This window comes from Bombina bombina, chromosome 1 (genome assembly GCF_027579735.1).
Source record: "Bombina bombina isolate aBomBom1 chromosome 1, aBomBom1.pri, whole genome shotgun sequence".
Taxonomy (NCBI): domain Eukaryota; kingdom Metazoa; phylum Chordata; class Amphibia; order Anura; family Bombinatoridae; genus Bombina; species Bombina bombina.
The window spans coordinates 1,489,845,416-1,489,855,656 of NC_069499.1; the positions used below are offsets into that span (position 1 = coordinate 1,489,845,416).

Sequence of the window (10,241 nt, forward strand, 5' to 3'; positions counted from 1 at the left end):
CAGCTGCAGAGCTACTTACCTACAAGTTGTATATTTTATAACAGCTGCAAAGCTACTTACCTACTAGTTATATATTTGATAACAATCACAAAACTACTTGCCTACTAGTTGTATATATTTGATAACAGCTGCAAAGCTACTTACCTACAAGTTGTATATTTTATAACATTTGCAAAGCTACTTACCTACAAGTTATATATTTGATAACAACTGCAAAACTATTTGCCTACTAGTTATATATATTTGATAACAACTGCAAAACGACTTGCCTACTAGTTGTATATTTGACAACAGCTGCAAAGCTACTTACCTACAAGTTATATATTTGATAACAACAACTGCAAAACTACTTGCCTACTAGTTGTATATTTGACAACAGCTGCAAAGCTACTTACCTGTTACCTATAAGTTATATATTTGATAACAACCACAAAACTACTTGCCTACTAGTTTTAGTAGTTGACTAGTTTTAGTAGTTGACGGCTGTCACGGCTGCTGCCTGCTGTAATTATACTAGTTAAAAGTATTTTAGTTTAGAATTATTAGATTGCAGAGAGTCTCAGAGTTGTTAAAACAATTATATATATTATAACAGCAAAGCTACTTACCTACAAGTTATATATTTCATAACAACTGCAAAGCTACTTACCTACAAGTTATATATTTTATAACAGCAAAACTACTTGCCTAAAAGTGTTATATTTTATAACAGCAAAACTACTTGTCTAAAAGTTATATATATTATAACAGCAAAACTACTTGACTAAAAGTTATATATACTGTATATTATAACAGCAAAACTACTTGTCTAAAAGTTATATATTTTATAAGAACCGCAAAGCAACTTACCTTAAAGTTATATATTTTATAACAGCAAATGACTGTTCTTTGTGAGGGTTGCATGGATTCCACTCAATATCAGCAAATACTTGAGAATAATTTTGAGGAATCAGTCACAAAGTTGAAGTTACGCCGGGGCTGGATATTTCAACAAGACAATGACCAAAAACACTGCTGGTTCAAATGGGTGGGGCCATTTGAGGGGTGTGGCTTTCTTAAAGGGGTATGGCTTTATCAAAGGGACGGGGCTTTCTCAAATGGGCAGGGTCTTGTGCACCACCATCTTAAAAATTCACCAGCCGCCACTGGCTCCGTCACGCTCTACTCTTTATTGGCTTTAATTATTTACAGGTATAAATCCCCAAATCCGGAATTAAAAAATCTAAACATTCTAAAATACAAACTTTTTAATATTTTCTTTTAAATAAAATTATCAAAAAATGACTCCCCCCCCCCCCCCCCCGTATGTCCCATTCTTCTCTGCCTGTGTCTTTGGTTTGTATTTTGTGTACTAAAATGCAAATAATAGTCTATATTTATTTAAAACAACTAAATTGCATACAAAACAAGTATTAAAAATGATATAAAACTACATTTAGGTTGCACGTATAAGCTGTAGTATGACATATTGCTTAACCCCTTCATGCCTCAGGACGTTTCATGCCGCGCTAACAGCGCTAGGCTTTAACGCCCTTTAACGCATCCTATATTTTTTCCTTGAAGAGTAACCTGAAGCTCAGACTGAGCAATGTAGGCAACCCTGAGAATCCAATCATTGGTGTTGGAGTCACGTGATCGCAGCAATGATCACGTGATTTGTTTTTCTGGTTTGTTTACTGTAGAACTGGGTTCTGATCTTGTCCACTTGCCCTAACCTGAAGAGGTTAAAGGGACACTGAACCCATTTTTTTTCTTTCTTGATTCAGATAGAGCATACAATTTTAAGCAACTTTCTAATTTACTCCTATTATCAAATTTTCTTTATTCTCTTGCTATCTTTATTTGAAATGCAAGAATGTAAGTTTAGATGCCGGACAATTTTTGGTGAACAACCTGGGTTGTCCTTGCCGATTGGTGGATACATTCATCCACCAATAAAAAAGTGCTGTCCAGAGTTCTGAACCAAAAAACACTTAGATGCCTTATTTTTCAAATAAAGATAGCAAGAGAATGAAGAAAAATTGATAATAGAAGTAAATTAGAAAGTTGCTTAAAATTGCATGCTCTATTTGAACCACTAAATGATGGGGATGGGAGCAAGTTGGTTACACTTGATCCCATCCCCATTCCAAACTATCCCATTTTATAGATGCAAATATTCTAACCTACTCCAAAATCCAAACCTTTTCAAGTGCCAAGCAGTTTGGATAAAGGGTTTTCTACCTGTATTATTATTATTATTAATATTTTTGTCTCATGAAATGTCTTCTCTTCCTACCTAAGCCAAGTGTTTTGATTTGAAATAATAATACTATCACACGAGCAGAGTAGCTTTAACCTTTTTTCTCACAACAAAAATGCAAAACATTCAACGGAAACATTTGCGTGGCTGCACCAAACTGGATTTAGAAAACGGATTTTATAACAGTCAATGCAAATGGCAAGTTTCTTCTCAATCACAAAGCCTGCTTTAGTAATGCTGCCCTATTCTGACATCTAGCGGTCACATGTGGAATGCCAAGAGCGTATTATCTGCCGTTGTATCGATTACAGAGCTGAGCATCTTCCCTGTCTGTTTCCGCCATGGTCTTCCATTTTCTAGCAAATATGTGAAGCATTTTCATAGTAGCTCACGGCAATTTCACAACGGGATTAAAGAAAATGTTAATTACACAAGACAATAAAAGACAGCCAGACATATGTGATGTAGCGAAAGCTTTCATTTGCTGCTCAAACCACACATAGCCCGTTGGCGCGGTGGCCAAGTGGTAAGGCGTCGGTCTCGTAAACCGAAGATCGCGGGTTCGATCCCCGTCCGTGCCTTAAAATTGCGGAAGCTTATTTTTAAAGCATACACGCTGTAAAATGCACTTAGTTCGAAAACCATACAATATCGTGATATATTTCTGTATACACATCTACTAACGTACATATAAGGGATTACTCCATGTTTATTAGCTTATCTAAGGATTTGCTTCTGTATGTACAGAGCAAGCAAACGCCTTATATGCCTCTATTTCAGGTAATATTGTCCTCGCCCCAGAGAGGGCTGTAAGTAAAATGCATGACACAATGATGTTAACTCTTTCTGGCAACACGGAGTTAAACTGTTTGCATCTAATTTCTAAACCGCGGCCACACACCTGCAGAGAACACGCACACTCACACACATATTCACTCACACACGTTATACTCGTGCATTCATCAGCAGCTGGGCGCAGTGGCCAAGTGGTAAGGCGTCGGTCTCGTAAACCGAAGATCGCGGGTTCGACCCCCGTCTGTGCCTTGAGACTTTTTCATTGGTTCAAGGTTTCTTCAAAAGTTTAAACAAATTTAATTTCGTGTCAGCAATTTTAAAAGGAAGAATCAAATCTGGCTAAATGAAGAGTGTATTATCAACCGTGTTCATCACACCACATGATCGTTGGAAAGTGTTATTGTATAAAACCCTCTTAACAGTTCATACAGAAATCTTAGCACTGCAGCAGAATCTTTAAAAAAAAAAATATATATATATATATATATATATATATATATATATACAGTACTGCAAAATAAGTTCTGCTGACCTTTATTGAAACATATCCTCAAACATGAAATATAGAATTTGAACTGGAATTTCTATCTAAAAGACTTTGCACAAAATTGCAGTGCTCTGATTAACCTTTTAAAGTCGTTATGCCGTTCTATTCCGTCATAATTAGGCTGGGCTTTAAAGCCGTTATGACGGAATAGAACGTCATAGCTAACGGCTGTCCTGAAGCCTTCTGTGCTGTCAGGACTTGATCGCGGTCTTGGGGGCGTTCCTAGGGTTGTAGGGACGCCCCCCAGATGCGATCCAATAATTGAAATCCCGCGATTGTGTGCACGATCACGTGGTTTCAATTTGTGTAGGCACTTTAACCCTGACACGAAAGGGTTAAAACTAAATTACTGTTTATGTTTTCCTCCAAAAAAGAACTAGTATGTCGTAAAAATGTCAGGTGTTCTGTCGAAAATAGCTACATTGTCGAGATCTGCTACCGTGACGTGCGCATGCTCTCAATTACCTAATCGCACTCCAATTATGTAATGAGCAGCCGGCGCACGTGCAGGTAGCAAATTTTGACAAGGGAACTGATCTGCTTCCATTGTATGCGTTGTTAATCAGACATATATATTCGCTGCACCACAATTCCCCATTTTCACTATCTTTTTTGCCTCCGCCATCTAGGATCAGCACAGTACCCTGCTGACACTCTGGCTTCCACTCCAAGTAAACTTTGGGGAATGAAGTTTACAAGGGAGCTTTCCCCTCTTGATTGAACCCTCCAGACGGAAGTAAATATTGTATATATGTCTGATTAAGAACGCCTACACAGTGATTCTATTGTGTGAATTAGGAACTTTCCCAACGGCAGTTACAGCCTAAATCCAACAGGGCTCGACCCTTGAAGAGCCCCAAATTGCCAAATTAAGGTCTAGATTATGAGTGGCATGTTAACAGTTGCGTATATATGTATTTATATATGTATTTACATACATATATACATATATAAACACATAAATACATATGTACACATATATAGACATATATAAAGTGCATTGAAACCTTTTGTAAAGCTTTTAACAATGTATTTACTGTAAGTATTTCTAAATATATATATTCCTACATATAATCATGTATTATATAGGTATAAATATATATAGTAGTTGTGCAAAAAATCAGTTATATGTAGAAATATGTATTTATGAATAAAAAGAACATATTCTTCTATGTGAAGAACATTGGAATGTGAAATATTCATATTTTCATGTCGGGTTAGCTCACTTGAGAATATGGGATCCGGTTTGCACGTGTGTAAAGTGCTAGGTTTTTCTCCATCCTTTTTTTGCTCCATAGATTTCTATTGGTAAATACGTTATTGCGCACGCAATATTTTAAAGGGACACTGAACCCAAAAATTTTCTTTTGTGAGTCAGATAGAGCAAGCAACTTTCTAATTGACTCCTATTGGCAAATATTCTTCATTCTCTTGGTATCTTTATTTGAAAAGCAAGAATGTAAGTTTAGATGCCGGCCCATTTTGATGAACAACCTGGGTTGTTCTTGCTGATTGGTGGATAAATTAATCCACCAATAAACAAGTGCTGTCCAAGGTTCTGAACTTTCTTTTTCAAATGAAGATAGCAAGAGAACAAGGAAAAATTGATAATAGGAGTAAATTAGAAAGTTGCTTAAAATTGCATGCTCTATCTCAATCACAAAAGAAAAAAATTGGGTTCAGTGTCCCTTTAACCCCTTAACGACTGAGGACGTGCAGGGTACGTCCTCAGAAAAAAGGCAGTTAATGCCTGAGAACGTACCCTGCACGTCCTCAGTGTGGAAAGCAGCTGGAAGCGATCCTGCTCGCTTCCAGCTGCTTTCCGGTTTTTGCAGTGATGCCTCGATATGGAGGCATCCTGCAATAACCTTTTTAAGTCATCCGGTGCAGAGAGAGCCACTCTGTGGCCCTCTCTGCACCGGAGATCGGTGGCTACCTGCGTTGGTGGGTGGGAGCCGGACCGGGAGGCGGGTGGCGGCCATCGATGGCCATGTGGATCTGAAGGGGGGCGGGATCGTGGGCGGGGGTGGCTGGGGGCATGCACGGGCGCGCCCGCGTGCACGGGAGGGTGGGGGCGGGCGCGTGCACGGGGAGGGAGCGGGTGGGAACCGCTACACTGCAGAAAATGGGGAAATAAAAAATATAATAAAAAATAAAATTTAAACAATCAGCAAGGTGGTGGGGGTTTGTCTGTGGGGGGTGGGGGGGGGGGAGCTACACTACAGAAAAAAACAAAAAACCCCCAAAAAAAGCACTTTTTATTGTAAACTGGGTACTGGCAGACAGCTGCCAGTACCCAAGATGGCCCCCAATAAGGCAGAGGGGAGGGTTAGAGAGCGGTTTTGGGGGGGATCAGGGAGGTTGGGGGCTAAGGGGGGGATCCTACACAGTAGCATATGTAAATATGCTAAAAAAAAATTTCATTTTTTTTTAAAAACCCTTTTATTTTAGTACTGGCAGACTTTCTGCCAGTACTTAAGATGGCGGGGACAATTGTGGGGTGGGGGAGGGAAGGGAGCTGTTTGGGAGGGATCAGGGGGTGGGATGTGTCAGATGGGAGGCTGATCTCTACACTAAAGCTAAAATTAACCCTGCAAGCTCACTACAAACTCCCTAATTAACCCTTTCACTGCTAGCCATAATACACGTGTGAGGCGCAACAGGATTTAGTGGCCTTCTAATTACCAGAAAGCAACGCCAAAGTCATATATGTCTGCTATTTCTGAACAAAGGGGATCCCAGACAAGCATTTACAACCATTTGTGCCATAATTGCACAAGCTGTTTGTAAATGATTTCAGTGAGAAACCTAAAATTGTGAAAAATTTTACGTTTTTTTTAATTTGATCGCATTTGGCGGTGAAATGGTGGCATGAAATATACCAAAATGTGCCTAGATCAATACTTGGGGTTGTCTACTACACTACACTAAAGCTAAAATTAACCCTACAAGCTCCCTAAAAGCTCCCTAATTAACCCCTTAACTGCTGGGCATGATACACTTGTGGTGCGCAGTGGCATTTAGCGGCCTTCTAATTACCAAAAAGCAACCCCAAAGCCATATATGTGTGCTATTTCTGAACAAAGGGGATCCCAGAGAAGAATTTACAACCATTTATGCCATAATTGCACAAGCTGTTTGTAAATGATTTCAGTGAGAAACCTAAAGTTTGTGAAAAAAATTGTGAAAAAGTGAACAATTTTTTGTATTTGATCGCATTTGGCGGTGAAATGGTGGTATGAAATATACCAAAATTGGCCTAGATCAATACTTTGGGATGTCTACTAAAAAAAAATATATACATGTCAAGGGATATTCAGGGATTCCTGAAAGATATCAGTGTTCTAATGTAACTAGCGCTAATTTTGGAAAAAAATGGTTTGGAAATAGCAAAGTTCTACTTGTATTTATGGCCCTATAACTTGCAAAAAAAGCAAAGAACATGTAAACATTGGGTATTTCTAAACTCAGGACAAAATTTAGAAACTATTTAGCATGGGTGTTTTTTGGTGGTTTTAGATATGTAACAGATTTTGGGGGTCAAAGTTAGAAAAAGTGTTTTTTTTCCATTTTTTCCTCATATTTTATAATTTTTTTTATAGTAAATTATAAGATATGATGAAAATAATGGTATCTTTAGAAAGTCCATTTAATGGCGAGAAAAACGGTATATAATATGTGTGGGTACAGTAAATGAGTAAGAAGAAAATTACAGCTAAACACAAACACCGCAAAAATGTAAAAATAGCCTTGGTCCCAAACGGACAGAAAATGGAAAAGTGCTCTGGTCACTAAGGGGTTAAGTTTGCCTTTTTATGCACGTTGGGTTATCATGCCAGTGAAAACAGTATACTTTCAACTTATAATACGAGGGCAACCCAACGCGCACAAAAAGCTTACTTCTAGCAGAGGGAGCGTTAAATAGCGCTACACTTATAATCTGTATCTTAGAAAAGATGAGTCAGACTTTTAAAAACATATTTAAAGGTAAAGTATTATTATAGATTAGTACATTGTTGCAGATTGAGTGTATTATTGCAAGAGTTCACTACAGCTGCTCAGATCGCCAGCGGAGCTTGTTTCATGTCAGCAAGTTACAAATGGAGTCATTTGCAGATGATACAAGTACCTTAGACTCTCCGAGTGCTTTGTTTTAAATGCTGGTGCACGGTGCATTCGTAAATACAGGTTTGAAACAGCTATAGCTTTTAGTAGACGTATTGCTAATACATGTAAATTACAAAAATGCTTCTATTCAAAACTAAAATGCATTCATGTACATTCCAATTTTGTCTGAAATGTCCCTTTATTTTCAAAACAATAATTTCTTTCAATACAGGATGGTCTTGTTCATACGTTTCTGTCCTAGAAACTCAAGAAAATGATAAGGAAGATACGGCAAGTGATTCTGAATTAGCCGCTGTTCTACGTAAATTCAAGAATACATCTATATTGATCTTGTACATTTGTTAGGGAGCTTCCAGATCTTCATATTAATTTTATCACTCCGAATCCTTCTTTGTAAAATAATCAGAAGCACCCAATAACAATATATAACAAAAAGTCACAAGAGTAAGCATATTTTGTAGGGTACACATTATGTTAATATAGTAAATTATAATTTATCTGACCCCAACATCAATTGAGGATGAATAAAAGTACCTTTATGTTTTTATGCCTTATGTCATCAAAATAGTGTTGGACTGCTGCCTTTAGAGTAGCGTGTTGCAGGTTTCTAAACATGAGGGTGGGTACTGCAGAAACCCACCAATACGAAATACGTTTCCTCTGCAGAAACACAGGCCTCTATTTATCAAGCTGTCTACTTACCTGCATTCGACGGCCCCAATACGCTCGCCTAAGATCGCCTAACATCGCCGCCGCTGACCTGAATACGTTCGCCAAATTTATCAAGAAAGCTGTCAAAAAGCCGTGCACCAAGTACGGTGCGATGAGCAGCGGACTGTTGTTAACTAACAGTCATCGATCTCGCTGCTCTTCGGCTTATTTGCAGCTTTCTTGCTATACTGTCACTAAGCACCCACACTATACTATACTGTTTACCCCCTAATCCGCCGCTCCCGGAGCCCCCCGCAACTAAGTAAAGGTATTAACCCCTAAACCGCCGCTCCCGGAGCCCGCCACAACTCTAATAAATATATTAACCCCTAAACCGCCGCTCCCGGACCCCGCCGCCACCTACATTATACCTATTAACCCCTAATCTGCCGCCCCCTATACCGCCGCCACCTACATAAAGTTATTAACCCCTATCCTGCCGATCCCGGACCCCGCCGCAACTAAATAAATTGTTTAACCCCTAAACCGCCGTTCCCGGAGCCCACCGCCACCTACATTATATTTATTAACCCATAATCTGCCCCCCCTACACCGTCGCCACTATCATAAAGTTATTAACCCCTAAACCTAAGTCTAACCCTAACCCTAACCTAACCCTAACACCCACTAACTTAAATATAATTTAAATACATCTAAATAAAATAACTATAATTAACTAAATAATTCCTATTTAAAACTAAATACTTACCTATAAAATAAACCCTAAGATAGCTACAATATAACTAATAGTTACACTGTAGCTATTTTAGGATTTATTTTTATTTTACAGGCAACTTTGTATTTATTTTAACTAGGTACAATAGTTATTAAATAGTTATTAACTATTTAATAACTACCTAGTTCAAATAAACACAAAAGTACCTGTAAAATAAATCCTAACCTAAGTTACAATTACACCTAACACTACAATTAAATAAATTAAATTAATTAACTACAATTACCTATAATTAAATACAATTAAATAAAATAAACTAAAGTACAAAAACAAACAAACACTACATTACAGAAAATAATTTTTTTTTATAAGAATTTTAAACTAATTACACCTAATCTAAGCCCCTAATAAAATAAAAAAAGCCCACCAAAATAATAAAATTCCCTACCCTATACTAAATTACAAATAGCCCTTAAAAGGGCTTTTTGCGGGGCATTGCCCCAAAGTAATCAGCTCTTTTACCTAAAAAAAAACAAAATACAACCCCCCAACATTAAAACCCCCCACCCACACACCTAACCCTACTCTAAAACCCACCCAACCCCCCCTTAAAAAAACCTAACACTAATCCCCTGAAGTTCACCCTACCTTGATCCGTCTTCACCCAGCCGGGCACAAGTGGACCTCCAGAGGGGCAGAAGTCTTCATCCGATCCGGGCAGAAGAGGACCTCCAGATGGGCAAAAGACTTCATCCAGGTGGCATTTTTATCTTCATCCATCTGGAGCGGAGCGGGTCCATCTTCAATCCATCCGAAGCGCAGCATCCTCTTCCATCGACGTTCTAACAAAGAATGAAAGTTCCTTTAAATGACGTCATCCAATATGGCGTCCCTTGAATTCTGATTGGCTAATAGGATTCTATCAGCCAATCAGAATTAAGGTAGGAAAAATGATTGGAACAGCCAATAGAATGCCATAATTGCACAAGCTGTTTGTAAATGATTTCAGTGAGAAACCTAAAATTGTGAAAAATTTTACGTTTTTTTTAATTTGATCGCATTTGGCGGTGAAATGGTGGCATGAAATATACCAAAATGTGCCTAGATCAATACTTGGGGTTGTCTACTACACTACACTAAAG

General features: G+C 38.2%; 2 non-coding genes across 2 annotated transcripts; both read left to right on the forward strand.

The window, feature by feature from the left end:
• Nucleotides 1–2,751: 2,751 nt before the first annotated feature.
• On the forward strand, nt 2,752–2,823 carry TRNAT-CGU (transfer RNA threonine (anticodon CGU)). Its single transcript has one exon. It is a non-coding gene; the product is annotated as a tRNA-Thr (tRNA).
• A 391-nt stretch (nt 2,824–3,214) lies between these two features.
• TRNAT-CGU (transfer RNA threonine (anticodon CGU)) lies at nt 3,215–3,286 on the forward strand. Its single transcript has one exon. It is a non-coding gene; the product is annotated as a tRNA-Thr (tRNA).
• The last annotated feature ends 6,955 nt before the right edge of the window (nt 3,287–10,241 follow it).